Source organism: Nicotiana sylvestris, chromosome 7 (assembly GCF_000393655.2).
Source record: "Nicotiana sylvestris chromosome 7, ASM39365v2, whole genome shotgun sequence".
Lineage (NCBI taxonomy): Eukaryota > Viridiplantae > Streptophyta > Magnoliopsida > Solanales > Solanaceae > Nicotiana > Nicotiana sylvestris.
Genome location: NC_091063.1, coordinates 42912321 through 42929900, shown reverse-complemented (window position 1 = coordinate 42929900; position 17580 = coordinate 42912321). Strand labels below are relative to the sequence as shown.

The 17580-nt window shown below is 37.0% G+C and overlaps 1 pseudogene; it reads right to left on the bottom strand.

Moving 5' to 3' along the window:
* The window catches only part of LOC104232022 (cytochrome P450 CYP72A219-like), a 57276-nt pseudogene that overhangs the window by 20386 nt on the left and 19310 nt on the right, over positions 1–17580 (bottom strand).

Below are 17580 nucleotides of genomic sequence, written 5' to 3'. Positions count from 1 at the left end.
CTCCCTCACAAATTTGTGCAGATGAAAAGATTGTTAAAAAGAATATGGAAAAATACGAGAGAGAAAAGAATGAGAGGAGTAAGGGAGTGCATGTTGACATTCCAAGAGAGGAAAAAGGAGAGGTTGTCTTGAGTAAAAAGAGTGGGATGTCAAGTGAGGTAAACAATGATCTTGAGAAAAAAGAAAAGAGAGAAAGCAATAAGAGAAACAAAGTTTGTAAGGTAGAGAGAGAGAAACAAGAGAGATTGAGTGAAGGAAAAGAACTCTTTAGTGAGAGAAAAGAGGCTAAGGGTGAGGAAAACATTAGTCTTGCGATAAAAGCCAAAGAGAGTGTAAGCAAGAAAAACGTTTCTTTACTTCCTAACCCATTAACTCTTTCTTGTTTTAGTTCTTGTGATTTTGTGCAGCCACGTGATGAAATACCTTTTGAAAGGAGTGGTGAGGCGCAAGAGATGGTGGCAAAAGATCCAATTGGATTCCAACATAAATTCGGCAATATCAATTCTTGTTGGATGGTGGAAGACAAAAGCTTGATTAAATTCTTTGTTATTAAACCTTTTGACTATTTCGATTCTTATTTACAGGGTTATGACATGGAGTTGCCTAAAAGCATTGCTAAGGTGGAGCCAATGCATAAAAGAATACAAGGTGATGATGTTCCATTGGTAAATAAGTCCAAGTATGGTATGTATAATTGGTTTATTTGCATTCTTGGTCTTTCTAGAACACCTAAGGTATTTTTGGAGGTAATGAATTACACTCTTATTTCTTATATTGGTGACTTTATAATTTTTGTAGATGATGATATTTTGATGCACATCAAGTCATTAACTATAATATCTAAGTTAATGTGTAAGAGTAATTCGCTTCCTTTTGAAATTGTGTATGACATAGATGATTACTTATTCCAACTTGGTGGAAAGAGGCATGGAATTTCTGTGAAGAGGCTTGCAAATGAGTTAAATATTTCTTCTTATCTTATTCAAGTGGCTAATGAGTTTTCATGTGCTAAAGAATGTGATCTTTGTTATGTGATGGGGAGTCATTCTTCAAGTCATGTTCATTGTAAGATTGTACAAGTATTTGTTTCTAGTAAAGAGGATATGCATGATTGTTGTAATACTGGTGATCAAATACTCTTTCATGTAGAGGAATCCATGAGATTTGTAATTGTAGTTAGTAGTCTATATCATGAATGTATCTTGTTTGTTAAATGTGGTAAAGGTACTTATATTAAATGGATGTGTAGTTACTCTCTTATAATTTCTTTATCATGTATACTCATGGACTGTCGTACCGACAAGATCGAATTGCAAGTTCCATTGCATGGTGCATCTAAGAGAGGTTTTTATTGTATTAATCTAGGTAGACATAAATTTTATTGGGATGATGATGTCCATATTCTTTATAAGGGAGTATTTATACCTATTAGGATTGATTGGGTTAAATGGACACATTGTCACTATCTTATTTTATTCCTACTATTTTTTCAGATTAGTGGATACCATTTACTAGTGCGTGTTTTCTTTTTCTTGCAAGGTCAAAATTCGAGGACGAATTTTCTTCAAGAAGAGGGGAATGATAGCATCCTAGGAAGCTCAACTCTATTCAAGGACATGGATGAAGCTTTTGAATCTCAAAGATGGCCTTTAATAAGAGTTCAAGCTAAAGAATTACAAAACAAGATCATTAGACTTCAAGTGCAAATGAAGAAGTTATTAATTGGGAGGAAGAGCTCAAGGATAAAGGATGTGAATTGGCTAGGTGATAGCATCAAGGACAAGGATAGAGTTTTGGAAGCTCCAAGGCCATATACAAGATCTCAAGCTAAAGAGTTGCAAACTAAGGTTGCTAGACTTCAATGGCAAATAAAGAAGCTTTCAATTGTAGAGGAAGAGCTCAAGACCAAAGGAAATAAATTGTCCAAATTTTACAATTATATGGTGGTCCAAATTGAAGTCCAAGAGGAGAAAGATTGGGTCACCAAATTAGCCCTTGAAATCCATCAAAAAGGGCTCAAAATAAGTTTAAAAGAGGTCCAAAAGGGGGTGTTTCAAAAGGAGCCCAATTGGAGTCCAAACCAATGGCCCAAACTAGTTGTTTTAAGGTCCAAATCTGCCCCAAAGGGTCTTGGCCGCCCTCACCTAATTTTAATGACTTTTCTTACTCCTTAGCAACCACCCTACCTAATTGTAATGACTTTGTATGCCTTAGCAACCACCCTACCTAATTTTAAGGACTTTTATGACTTAGTACTCCTATAAATAGGGAGTTCTTCTCATTCATAAGATACAACATTTATTGATTAAGTATATCATACTTTGAGAGTTCTTTTGAACCTTTGTTACTTGTGCTTTGAGATTTATCTTTCAACCTTTACTAGTTCTTAGTTCAAGGTAGTAAGATTACTTCTCTTTTATGATATCTTTGATTCCTTTGTGGTATTCTTAGAAGGTGATTAATACTAGTTATTAATTGTTGTCTCAAGTTACTCGTAAAGTGGTCAAGATCCGAATCTATTGTTTTGATTTGCTTTTTAAGTAAAGGCGTTTGATTTCTTCCATAAATCAAGACGTTGTTACTTTGATCTTGTCAAGGCTATAGAACTTACGTTCTTGGAAGTTCTTGGAATTCTTTCCTTGAATTCGTCCCATATCCTTTATTTTCATCTCTTTAATTCTAGTTGTTCAATTCCTTGTTGTTATTGTTTCCGCATTTACTTCTCAAATTCTTACTCTAATTTGGATTCCCGACCTAGTTGTTATCAGCTATAGATGTCGCATTTGTGACACTGGGTTCGTAAATGCGAAGAATTCTTCGCAAAAGCGAAGCCTGGACTATCCTGTCTCTTTCGCAATTGCGACAAGACACTTTGCAAATGCGAAGTAGGGCTTTCGCAAATGTGGCCCAAATGTTCGCAAATGCGAACTTCCCCTGCCCAGCCCATCTTCGCATGCGAGAATGATCTCGCAAATGCGGTCATAGCAAATGCGAGAACAGAAATACCAACACAGATGAACCTTCTTTCAAACACTCCGAAATGCGTACAAAACTCATCCGAGCCCTCAGGGCTCTAAACCAAATACACTCACAAGTCTGAAAACATAACACGAATACGCTCGCGCAATCGGAACAACAAAATAACCACTAATATCACGAATCAGATGCCAAAATATATGAAAATCACATTGAACTTCAAGAACCTCTAGAATCGCAACCGAGAGTCTGAACCATAACAAATCAACTCCAAACGACACCAAATTTTGCAGGCAAGTCCCAAATGACATAATAGAGCTGTTCCAGCTCTCCAAATTGCATCTGATCCCGATATCACCAAAGTCAACTCTCGGTCAAACCTTTCAATTTTCCAAAACTTCAACTTTCTAATTTTCGCCAAATTGCTTCAAATTAACCTACGGACCTCCAAATCCAAATCCGGACATACGCCCAAGTCCAAAATCACCACCCGAACCTATCGGAACCATCGAAACACCAATCTGAGGTCAATTACTCAAAAGTCAAATCTTGGTCAATGTTTTCAACATCAAGCTTCTCAATAAAAGTATTTTCTAAAAATCCTTTCCGAACTTCTCAAAAACCCGAACCGATGATGCACCCAAGTCATAATACACTGTGTGAAGCTACTCGTAACGTCAAACTACCAAACCGGATGCAATTGCTCAAAACGACCAATCGGGTCGTTACAATTAGAAAGAAAATAAAAGTGGTTCGGATAAGCATCGTCGGCGCTGGGCATCGTCAGAGGCACCAAAATACATTGCAAGGCGCCAACATACACTGCAAGGCGCCAACGTTGATGCCCTGAATAAAGCCTTGAACTGTCTAAAGTTGTGACTTTTATTGCTCTATTTTGTAGCTTCGAGTTACCATTTCATGTAACTTTCCTCCACTTCGCATCCAAGTGTTCCTACATGTAAAATAAACACAATTAAGCTCCAATGTTGCAGGAATTATCATCCAAACAACAAACAAGCAAGGTGAATAACGTCAAAATATATGTAATTATAGCACGACATCAGGTGTATAAGAATATACTGAATAACGTGTATTAGTAATGCTGAGATTATTTCTTATCGACTATTTGGTTTGGTGTATTAAAACCAGCTCTCTTTTTATACATGCTTATCCATGTATTAAAATCATGATATTGCTAATACCATGATTTACTATGAATAGAATAGTAATGAATAGAATGTACAACTAATACAAGTATTATTTATACATATGTTGAAAAACAATATCAAACAAAGGATTAATAATAACAAAACTAATACATATATTATTTCCCTAATACATCCTACCAAACAACCCCTCGGAGAGCTTTCGTCCCATACAAACTTTACGCCTTAGGTTTTTTGTAGATACTCCCATATATTTAATCTAACAAAATGGTTAACAATTTTCTTTTTATTTTTTTCCTTTGAATTCTATACAAAATTATTAATATTGATATGTATATTGCAGTTTTTAATCTGTTTTTCAAATTGTTATTAAAAATTCGCAAAACTTATACTAATTGTGACTTGGATTCTTACACAATATTGTACTTAATTGCCGTTTCGGACATACTCGTAACATTTCCAAATCCTTACACAATCAGTATAAAATTGTTATTGTTTTAATACCAGATCCAAGAAAGATTCCATTTTAAAAAAATTGAGATGGAAAACGTATTCTTAATTGAACTTAATGCCTCCTTTATGTTCTTAGCTTTATTCTCTTTGAAGTGGAATTTATATTCTTGTACTTGTTCATACCTCTTGTCCAACCGTAAGTGCCATGCAAGAAATCACAAATGCTCACCACTGTTTCGGGTCAATTAGTTTTGTGGCTCTTTACAAACATATTTTTTATTTTATGACCCTATATTTTTTTTTTACACATGAAAGATTTACTTTTACACATAAGAGATCTGTCTTTTACACATAAGAAATCTAAAAAGATCTTTTCCTTAATTTTAAAATTGTAACGGGGTACAAATAGCACGTTTCGTGAGAGCAGACATATCCATCAAATTCATTTGATCATTACCGTGGGATAGTCGTGTCCCATATATTAATTTAACTCTTTATACTTGTATTTACTATATGGAGTAAGTGTCTTGTTTCTTCTTTCTTGTGCAAACTATTGTCCTTCACCAAAATGTTAAACAGACAAGGAGAAATAGGAAATTTCTGCAATTGATGGGATTTATGTTGAATATTTATTCAATTGTGTTTGTCATTTGCATCTAGTACAATCATATACGTATGTTTTATGATAATGGCTTCTTAATTTACCTTGGTAAGCCAGGATGCGTATATGATTTTCATTAATCATTCGTACGTATATGGTTGTACAACACGACACCCAAATCCTTGATCTACATCTGTATTCCTAATAGGTTATTATTTGTAATTTGTCCTTTAGATAAGACAATGGGATTGGAATTTAATGTGATACTAGTAGTGGGGATAAAAACATATTGCTCATTTGAAGGGTGGTGGTAACAGAAATTAAAGAGTTTCACTATATCAGGAAACGAGATATCAGGCCTTTTGCACATTGAATCCTAATTCTTCGTAATGTGTTTCTTTAGACTACTTACGATTTTAACACTTTGAGATGTAGGTACGTGTACTGACTTGCAAAACTTAATGTGAGGGATATGCACAGTTCAATCTACTTATTGTTTTTTGAAATGTAGCTTAATGTTTGAGTTGCATCAATAGGAAGTACTACTATACAAACTCTGCAGAAGACTAGATGGAACGTTATCAAAAGCTTAATAAATACACCAACTAAAGGAAAGGAAAAATAATAATAATTAAGAAGTGAACAATTCTGATAACATTAACCAAGCTGCTATGTTTAAATTCGAAGAGCAACTTCAGCCATCACGCGACAATTTAGTATCGATCATTCAATGCATGGAGAATACAACGCCAATGATATAAAATATAATTTTAAAGTTTGCGCATAAGCAAGGGAGCACCATACTGAGGATGAATAGTCACCACTGCAAATGGAGCATGTGTATAAGATGGGGATAGATCAAAAGAGAATCGTTGAAGTATCATAGCTATTGCCGTTTTTGCTTCCAGCATTGCGAAGTTCTGTCCAATGCAAATTCGAGGTCCCCCACCAAATGGGATAAACGAGACTTGTCCATTTGTTGCCTTTGACACACCTTCACTGAATCTTTCTGGTTTGAACTCCTTTACGTCTTCACCCCATATCTCCTTGTCATAATGTACCAAAATTGCAGGTATAAGGACTACCACTCCATCTGGTAGATTTAGCTCTCCCAATTTCACTTCTTCTTTAGTCCTTCTACCAAATACAGGTAATGGTGGGAAAGCCTTAACGTTTCGTACAAGATCATGGTCACCTGTGAAAAAAGCATTGCATAAGTTGGCAGTAGAATTAGAGGGTAGTTGGATAAGCTTTAACAAGTTTATAAGCATTTTTGGCTAATTTACGTGTTTGGAAAACACCAAAAGTATATATAATCCAAAAGCCATAAGTTGGTTTCAGCTTATAAGTGCGTTTGGTTTGACCAAAATTATGACTACTTTATCCTTAATATTATTGTAATCCACTAAATACCTTCCCAAAATAAAGCAGTAACTCAGTCCATTCCATTGTAGTTTGTACTTCTCCTTGTAAAGATACTTTTTATTTTATATATTTTATAAGTAGCTTTAAGGGCAGTTTAATCATTCTAACAAAAAAAAATTATGACTATCTGTTTTACCAAACACATCAATTGTTTGTACTTCTATACAAATTTATTAATTATAAAATCAGTTTCAGCATATAAAAATATTTTTCAGCACTTGCTGCTTATAAACTACTTTCAATTAATACTTAAGCAAATCGACCTCTTAAATTGCTTGTCAACTTAGGGGGTCCTCTCTGGCACGTACTTGCCACTCTGGATGTAAGCACAACAAAATCATTGTCCAAACAAGCAACACCGAAGTTGTTTCTTGGCCAGCAAAATAGAATAACTTGCACTCTTCAATCACTTCTGATGTTGTCATTCCAAACTCTTTGCTTCCATGCAGTTCTATTTCTTCCAAATTGGATTCAAGTAATATGCCTAACAAGTCTTCATTATTAGTCTTCCCCGCTTTCATCGCCCTCAATCTTCTGTCAATGATACGCCTAATTGTTGTTTGAATTTCCTTTTCGATTTCCAGCATTCTCTTGTTCGTTTTAGTAGGCAAGAACCTATAAAAACAAATTTAAGCAAACAAGATAAGTCTTTTAGTAGAAAGACAAAGTAAATTCAGTTCCTTTTTTATTAATTTGTTAAGAGTAAGATATTTCCTTTTTAATGACAAAGAAAGTTATGAAACGCGGAAATCTGAGAAGTAATTATTGTACCTTGATCCTGGTACATAAATTGAACGTCCTTTTTCCATTACATACTCAGCTTGTTCTTTCTGAAGTTCAAATACTATTCTTCCCTCTTGATAGCTACTCCCAAATGTTGTGCGAGAAATGACTTCACTGGTCATTACTTGAAGAGCTGGCCATACGTCGAGGTCGAATGACGTTTCCTTTGGAACAATATGCTGTACAAAACAATTGGAAAAGCGAAAGCTTGTTATAAATGGACAACTTCTTAAGGTTAGACATCTCAATATACAATCTTAAGTCCAAGGCATTTGACATTTACCATCTTCTCTAAATTTTGTACCCCCTCTATTTCAATTTATATGTCTTACTTTCCTTTTCAGTCTATTTAATAAAGAATGCCATTTTCTATATATAGTAACCGTTAGCTTCCAATATCCGACGTGGCATATTTAAGAACATAAGATTTAAAAGACATTTTTGTTTATTATACATATCTGTTGTTTAAGACCACAAGATTCAAAAGTTTTCTTTCTTTCTTAAACTAACCCATCAAAATAAATATAAAATGAAACGGAGAAAGTAATAAGAGAAAGAAGTATAACCTTTAACTTCTCCACATGGAAGGCAGGATTGATAATTTTTCTATGTTTGGCCCATTTCTCTTCCTCAAGGTTTACAAGACCTTGAGCCAATAACTTGGTCAATGGATTGGGATGAGTTTGCTTTAGATAAACATGATTCTTTGTCAGAATTTCCTTTACATGTTCAGGAGCTGTGATCAACACTATTGGATATGGGCCTAGCCAGACAAAAGAAGTTTTACCTGCCAGTAATCAGTTTTGGTTAGAGAAAAATCCTTTTTTTTACTATGCTGGAAATGCACAAGAAAATGTCTATATTTATCCACGATACATATTAATACATGACTTGATGACGTTCTTCCCTTTGGATGAGTCAAGACTTGGCCATTTCTGGTTTTTCACTGAAAACAGAAAAGGATGAAACAAAAGAAAGAAACAGAGAAGGGCATATGAATTAGGATATCTTCTTATATGCTACTCATGATTTAACGTCCTTTAATTACTGACAAACATTTTTATATGAGACCTAATATTATTATCCATCTTTTTTAATAGAGGGTGGGCATTTCAAGATTTTTTCCTCACGATAGAACTTTTCATTTTTACAAAGGGTGGAAATAAAATGCAAATATTATGTAGTCCATTCTCTGCTGCACTACGTGGATTCTAGGCTATTAGTATATATTCCATTCTTCCATTTTATATGATACTCTTTTTAAGACTGCTCCAAAAAAGAACGAGACCTTTTTGTATTCGGAAGCTCTTCAAACTTTCCACTTTATCCTTAATGATATACTCTTATAGTCATAGAATTGTCATCGCATGTTTAAGACCAAAGTTCTAAGTGTCACACCTCCTTTTTGCGCGCCCGCCCCGAAGGGTTAAATGCGCGGGTGGAGTTTTTCCAATTTAAGTGACAATATTCGAAATGGGATTATTTATTTAATTCAGAGTCGCCACTTGGGAAAGGTTTGGCTTTTGGTGTCCCAAGTCACCGGTTTATCTTGAATCCCAAATCGAGGAAATTTTCGACTTTTCCAAATGAAGTCTGCGAACCAGAAATTCTAAGTAAGGAATTCTGTTGACCCGAGGGAAGGTGTTAGGCACCCTCGAATCCCGTGGTTCTAGCACGGTCGCTTAAATTGTTATAATGGCTAAATATCTGATTTAAATACATGTTATGACTTACGTGCTTTTATTAAGTTTAAACCGCTTTTATCATTATCACTTATTTTTATAGAATTGCAACGTCGTGAAAATGCATCTCGAACCACGTCACAATCAATGCGCCCGTGATCGTCAACACATTTTGACTTCGTTGAGATTTGGATTTGGGTCACATCAATGTGCACCCGAATTTAAGAATATGATTTAATTAAGCCGCGCCTAAAGAGTCTAACGCGTTATTATTTTTGTGGAAGGCCATGAAATTCGCTAAACGGCCTATCCTGGACTCTAAATAATTATTATGGTTATTTATTGAGGGCCACGCAATTTTGCATTTTTGTTTGGCGAGGCTCGCCTCTATTTTAGAAAAGGATATCCTAAAGTGGCTACATTTCTAACTATGTTCAATCTAAAATAGAAGAAAGAAGATACATGTCAATTCAAGTATATGCTTTGGGCCTAAATCTTATCAATTTCTGATTAGTTTATTTGTAAAGTAAAAGACGTCCTACTTTTATGAGAAATGTTCTACTTTGATAAAGAAATTACGTGACAAATGCTATGCTCATATCCAAAACATCTCTTGAATTGAATTCAAACTAGACTCACCCACTAAGCATTATTATCACTGGGGGTTCGAACGCGCTCCTATATACTGCCTAGCGGGTTTTGACGAAAGAAACTAAAATAAAACATAACATCATTGTGTAAGGTGGAAGTATCCTATCCTATGCATATCATTATAGCTAAAACAAGAATCTGATCAGTCACTGTGTCAAATATTTGTACATCCTACGTACCACACCATTACTTAACCCATATCAACAAACAACTATAAACTAAGATACAAGAGGCTAAAACTCAGCTTAAGCATTAACTAACTGGCATTTTTACTATTGAATTATACACTGATCAATTCATACGAAAGGAGCAATAGACCACGAGCATTACAGACAGACATTTAAACTTCTTGGAATTCCTTTCATTTCATGCTTTCGAACGGTTACAGTTTACACCCACATAGGATTTGAAATGTGTACCTGGAATGCTGAAATGCAAAGAGGAAGAAGAGAATGACAGGGAAAGGTCAGCAGCAGCAGGAAACCAAATAACAGCAGCAGCAGCAGGTAACCAAATAGAAACAAAATCCCAGTGCAAGATGTAGTTATAGCCAATGGGCAGAGGCAACAAAAATGACAGCAACAAGCAGAGAAGTGGGCTCAGGATTCAAACGGTCCAACTCCAAAAGAAGGCAAACCAATAAGAACCAAAACAAAAGAAACCTAGCTGATACTTGAGGGGAAATCAGCACTTATTTGAAACAGGTTAAACAAACTGGGAATCGAACAATTAGCAGGAAGAAAAGACAGTTTCTGCTTTCTGTATATCCACCCTCTATCTCCTTTCTTTCCAAAATCTAAAACCAATCTTCAGTTTTGAAATTATACTGAAGTTATTAAAAGAAATCTTTTCCAGTTCCTGTTTTCAGAATTTGAACTCTCGGATGTTCCCTCTCAGTGTCTCTCTCTATCTCTGTATGCTCTGTCTGTATGTATATATATCTGTATGTATTTCAACTCTCTCTTTCAAAAATTCCTCACAGTGTGTGTATTTTTCTCCTCTCAATCTTTTTTTTTTCTCTCTGGGTCCACTCCCTCTGTCTATCACTCCCCCTTTTATAAGCCTTAACATCACTTTAACAGCCTGTTTTAGGCCATCAAAATACCCCTCCCATGTGCTTTCACATTTTCAGATTCCAATTAGTTATTTAAGTATTAACCCCCATCAACATTCCCTGGCAGACTTATCCTTTTAAAAGGCTTAATACTTCTTAAACTAAAGCAAGGTATGGGCAGTAGAATATATCTGACAGCATATGCTGTCAAACCATTTTTAAATCAAAAGCCCTTTTACGCAGGAAACAGGCTGTGCACAATGCACATGCTGTGCACAAGTGCACATGCCATCAACTCAGATTTCAATTACAGACCAAGCCTTAGGTTTCTGAAATCATATTAACAACTATAAGTAATTGAACTTGGTTCTTAATTGATTCAGGCAATGTTCAACAGAAGCAAATCGATTTATTTTTGTTCAGACAGTTGAAACCAATTGACGACATATGTCGACTCGACTATATTAGTTATAACACATACAATCGTAGCCAAAAATCCGACATTTAACAGTATCACACAAGGTTCGCATTATATTGACTGAGCAGAATTGTGCTTCGAGGAATCAGTTAATCAGTACAAATTTGGAATTCAACTAATTGCACAACAAATACCTACATACACACTATCAGAACAAGTAGAAGAAGATACTTAACCAAACAGCAAAAAGTTCAGGCAAAATGGACAGGGCATAGTTGATAAAATTCGGGGACACAAACAAAACATGAACAAAACTTCACCATAAATCAGATGGACCAAAACAAATAAAGAAAAAGAAAGAACTCACCTTAAACCTTGAAAAATCAAAACCTTAACTCGGACTTGGTCAGGCCTTTCTTAAGGCTGAACGGACTTTAATCGAAGTGTTTCTCAGATGAGAAACACTTTGATTAAAGTCCATTAGACCTTAATCTCTTCGGTTGAACGGATACGGACCAGTGACGAAGAATCACAAAGTTCCAAAACTCAGATCTGGGATTCATGCTTCCCTGATCAGATTCGGACCAAACCAAGCATGGTTTGGTCACGAGGGGGTCTGGGGAGTGTCTGGTGTGAAACTGGGGTTAAACCGTGTAGATCGAGTTTTGACTCGAATCTTCAAATGAAGATTCGAGAAGGTGGGAAGGGATTCGAACTACATGGTTAACAGATCCGTGTTCCGGATGGCAAGGGGGTTCTATGATGTTGAGGGTGGGGTCACCGGCGTTCATGCCGCCGGGTTTCTGGTGAAGGGAGATGGGGGCGGCTAGGGTTTGAGGGGAAGGGTCTGTGGAGACGAAGGCTGGGGTATTGGATAGGGGGCAGGGTATGTTAAAGGCTTATATATGGAATGGGTGGGTTGATCTCAACCGTTAGATCAATCTAGATCTACGGTCTGGATCTGAGGGCTTAAGTGGAACGGTGCCGTTTCGGAGGTAAAGGGTTTGGGTTGGTCCGGGTGGAAACGGGTCGGGGCCATTAGTGGGTTATGGGGAGGTGATCTTGGTCGTTGATCAATCTGAGATCAACGGCCTGGATCAAACTGGATTAAAACGGCGTCGTTTGGACACCCTGGGTATCAGGTTGGACTGGACCGGGCAGGCCTGGTTTTGTGCATTGTTTGTTTGGGCCAATTTGTTAGCCCAAGTCCGGAAAAGGAAGGGCCTCTCTTTTTTTTTCTTTTTCTTTTTCTTTTTTTATTATAAAAATACAAAACTAAGTAAAATCAAATTAAAATAAACACCTAATACAATTATTTGCACACACATTAAAATAATTCAAAACAGGTAAAATCAAACAAAACAAAATCACGAACAAAGATGCCTATTTATGATTTTCTATTTAACAACCGGATTACGGTTCAAATTACGCATGACACATACATTTTTTGTATTTTGTTTTAATAAAATAAAATGGGCAAAAATCGTAAATAATTAACAAAGTGCCATGTAAAAATCCAAAAATTGTACAGCAGGACCAATTGTTATTATTTTTTATTTCTTTTGGAGCGATTGTCGCGCGAAACAAAAATCACGTGCTCACAGCTGCCCCTCTTTGTTCGGAAACACGAAGAGTTTTCGTGCAAAGATAAAGTGAGCGTGTATGAGCGATTTTTGCCTATGGACTACTCCGTATGAAGCATGTTTTTGAAAGATCTGACCGAATCTTGCTTCAAAGATTTCCTACATATCCTGGGCTAAACAGGAATCAGGTCAATGTAGTTCGGGAAGTTTTGGTAGCTGGGACTACCATGGGATTGCAATGCTTGCTGCTACTGCTGTTGCTGTTGTCACTGCTGCGTCACTGACCGCCTTATTACAACCAAAGGAAAATTGGAACTGAACTAACTACTTATATGCATGTCAACTGCGAGTTACAAGATTCCTATCTATGATTCTTTTGCGACTTGATCTTGGGTCTTAGCTGATTGTGCTTGGAGACTTTGATCCGAATCTTGATGCTTGCGAGTTGCGGCGACCTGTTCAATCTTTGGGATACTGAGTGAAACGCGACCGGCAGAGTTCGGGGCCTTAGTCAAATGTTGGAGTCAATCTGCCTTCCATTTACTCCGATGTCTCGGGACATCTTCTTTTTTTTTTCTTTTTCTTCATTGATTCTGAACCGGGACTCATCTCGTGGGATCGTTTCGATCCATGTGGCTCGAGGTTAGACCTGCAGGAGAAAAACAAACAAACGAACGAAATTTTCTGCCCCAGTTCCACTAGGAAAATTTCGTTAATTATTCGCCAGGAAGTTCATAAAATTGATGAAGGAAGATAAAAATGTTCAGTTTAGGGTTGGAGCCCTAATACCGACTAGCTTGGGAAAGGTTCAGTTTAGGGTTTAAAACCCTAATGCCGAACGAAGGAGAAATGCAGTTTAGGGTTTAAAACCCTAATGCTAACTAAAGAAAAAGTTCAGTTTAGGGGTTAAAACCCTAGTGCTGACTAAAATAAAAAATTCAGCTTAGGGTTTAAAATCCTAATGCTGACTAAAATAAAAAATTCAGCTTAGGGTTTAAAATCCTAATGCTGACTAAAAAGAAAAATTCAGTTTAGGGTTTAAAAACCCTAATGTTGATTAAAAGGAAAATTCAGTTTAGGGTTTAAAACCCTAATGCTGATTGCATGAAAAAGCTTAGTTTAGGGTTTAAAACCCTAATGCTGGCTGAATGGAAAAAGTTCAGTTTAGGGTTTAAAACCCTAACGCTGACTAAAAGGAAAATTCAGTTTAGGGTTTAAAACCCTAATGCTGATTGCATGAAAAAAGCTCAGTTTAGGGTTTAAAACCCTAATGCTGGCTGAATGGAAAAAGTTCAGTTTAGGGTTTAAAACCCTAATGCTGACTAAAAGGAAAATTCAGTTTAGGGTTTAAAACCCTAGTGCTGATTGCATGAAAAAGCTCAGTTTAGGGTTTAAAACCCTAATGCTGGCTGAATGGAAAAAGTTCAGTTTAGGGTTTAAAACCCTAATGCTGACTAAAAGGAAAATTCAGTTTAGGGTTTAAAACCCTAGTGCTGATTGCATGAAAAAGCTCAGTTTAGGGTTTAAAACCCTAATGCTGGATGAATGGAAAAAGTTCAGTTTGGGGTTTAAAACCCTAATGCTGACTAAAAGGAAAATTCAGTTTAGGGTTTAAAACCCTAATGCTGATTAAAGGAAAAATTCAGTTTAGGGTTTAAAACCCTAATGCTGATTGCATGGAAAAGCTCAGTTTAGGGTTTAAAACCCTAATGCTGGCTGAAGGGAAAAAGTTCAGTTTAGGGTTTAAAACCCTAATGCTGACTAAAAGGAAAATTCAGTTTAGGGTTTAAAACCCTAATGCTGATTGCATGAAAAAGCTCAGTTTAGGGTTTAAAACCCTAATGCTGGCTGAAGGGAAAAAGTTCAGTTTAGGGTTTAAAACCCTAATGCTGACTAAAAGGAAAAGTTCAATTTAGGGTTTAAAACCCTAATGCTGATTGCATGAAAAAGCTCAGTTTAGGGTTTAAAACCCTAATGCTGGCTGAAAGGAACAAGTTCAGTTTAGGGTTTAAAACCCTAAAGCTGACTAAAGGAAAAATTCAGTTTAGGGTTTAAAACCCTAATGCTGATTGCATGGAAAAGCTCAGTTTAGGGTTTAAAACCCTAATGCTGGCTGAAAGGAAAAAGTTCAGTTTAGGGTTTAAAACCCTAATGCTGACTAAAGGAAAAATTCAGTTTAGGGTTTAAAACCCTAATGCTGATTGCATGGAAAAGCTCAGTTTAGGGTTTAAAACCTTAATGCTGGCTGAAAGGAAAAAGTTCAGTTTAGGGTTTAAAACCCTAATGCTGACTAAAAGGAAAATTCAGTTTAGGGTTTAAAACCCTAATGCTGATTGCATGAAAAAGCTCAGTTTAGGGTTTAAAACCCTAATGCTGGCTGAATGGAAGAAGTTCAGTTTAGGGTTTAAAACCCTAATGCTGACTAAAAGGAAAAGTTCAGTTTAGGGTTTAAAACCCTAATGTTGATTGCATGGAAAAGCTCAGTTTAGGGTTTAAAACCCTAATGCTGGCTGAAAGGAAAAAGTTCAGTTTAGGGTTTAAAACCCTAATGCTGACTAAAGGAAAAATTCAGTTTAGGGTTTAAAACCCTAATGCTGATTGCATGGAAAAGCTCAGTTTAGGGTTTAAAACCCTAATGCTGGCTGAAAGGAAAAAGTTCAGTTTAGGGTTTAAAACCCTAATGCTGACTAAAAGGAAAATTCAGTTTAGGGTTTAAAACCCTAATGCTGATTACATGGAAAAGCTCAGTTTAGGGTTTAAAACCCTAATGCTGATTGCATGGAAAAGCTCAGTTTATGGTTTAAAACCCTAATGCTGGCTGAAAGGAAAAAGTTCAGTTTAGGGTTTAAAACCCTAATGCTGACTAAAAGGGAAATTCAGTTTAGGGTTTAAAACCCTAATGCTGATTGCATGGAAAAGCTCAGTTTAGGGTTTAAAACCCTAATGCTGGCTGAAAGGAAAAAGTTCAGTTTAGGGTTTAAAACCCTAATGCTGACTAAAGGAAAAATTCAGTTTAGGGTTTAAAACCCTAATGCTGATTACATGGAAAAGCTCAGTTTAGGGTTTAAAACCCTAATGCTGATTGGCTGGGGATAAAGCTCGAGAATACTACACGATCTATTTTTGAGTTTTCTTGTTTTAATAGAAGATAAAAGGGAGTTTTGCGGGAACTTACCTTTTGAGTGAATTCCTTATTGCCAAAATGTTTCTTGTACCCGTGTACCTTCTTCTTTGGGCGACACCTGCTTCTTGCACGGTTGTCTTGGATTATACCTGTTTCAACTTTTCAGACAAAGAACAATTGTTAGTTCGGAAATGACGGTCGGTTCGGTGACCTTGATCGTTCCCAATTGCTTTGTTGCATCTCTATTTCTGTTGCGAAGTCCCGCCATTGATTTGATTCGAATGGCGAAACCTTTAGACTGCTCAGGCTTGTATTTCCGGATTCTGTGATGACTTGCTTCGTAAGGCTCTTTTTTTTTTCTTTTCCCTTTTTTTTTTATATTGGGGAGACTCTGTGGGAGATTGTACAAAAGGAGAGACTCTGTGGGGATTTGTACAGGGGGAGACTCTGTGGGGATTCGTCCGAAGGCGGACTTGCTGGGGAAGATTTCTCTCTTTCCTCTTTAAACACCATCAAACGTCATGATCCATCAGGCTTGGGCAATCGTACCAACGAAATGAGGCGCTTTCTTTCATGAGACGGGATTCCGTGCAAACAAACCTGCCACTTGCCCTTTCCGGTGTATCCTGAACTTGGGGTTAAAACACAAAAGGGATTTGAAGAGAGGCAAAGAAAGGAGAAAACAAATTTCAGGAAGGGAGTGTCCTTTTCGGGACGAGAAAGACTTATATGAGGAAGATAACGCTGGCTTTAGATGACATGACATGCTCTTTGGACTGGACGCCTGATCTTCCATGAACTTGCGTTTCCCTGAACCAGAACGGATCTGTGATTCCAAATCGGCGGAAACTCTGCCGAGACTTCCTTGGGGTAGAGTCATTCTTTTTCGGCCAACAGCGCCCTTTGCGGGTTTTCGCTGGCTGACCTCTCTCATTTCTCTTCCTGTCATCGCTTGATAGCACTCTTTGCGAGTTTTTACTAAACAAGCTCTCTCATTTTGGTTTCTCTACTCCCGTCGCCTCGTGGTGCCCGAAGGTTTTCACCGACGAGACTCTCTCATTTTATCTCTCTCAATTCAGAGTGTGCCGGTCTCCATTTGTGACGCTTATTGGTTTCCCACTATCTTTGGTAATTGATCTGAAGGCTTGTGCTTGGTAAAGAGAGGTAGATGATACTAACTTCTAAACTGCTCGACGTGCCCCGGTTTCAATTTCAGGGCGAATGGGATTTTATTGTTGGTGTGACTGAACCTCAAGGAGAGGCTGCCTACGTATCCTTTCGGAATCAAGTCAAACGTAGTTCAGGCCTCGATCAATGTTTTGTTTTGTTTTTTTTTTTGTAGAGAGGATTGGGTAGTGTTTGGGAGTAGTGGGGAATAAAACCTTCGCCATTTTCAAACGTGTCAGGACCACTGGAGTATGATTTAGACGTAGTATCTCTTGACTGCATCTGCATTTACTGCTGTGTCGGGGTCATTTCCTTCGATATCACCTAGATACAATGCTCCTCTTGGTAATATCTTCCTTACGATGTATGGGCCTTTCCAATTTGGAGCAAACTTCCCTTTTGCTTCCTCATGATGCGGCAGAATACGCCTCAGTACCAATTGTCCTACTTCGAAATTCCGGGGTCGGACTTTCTTGTTGTAAGCACGGGCCATTCTT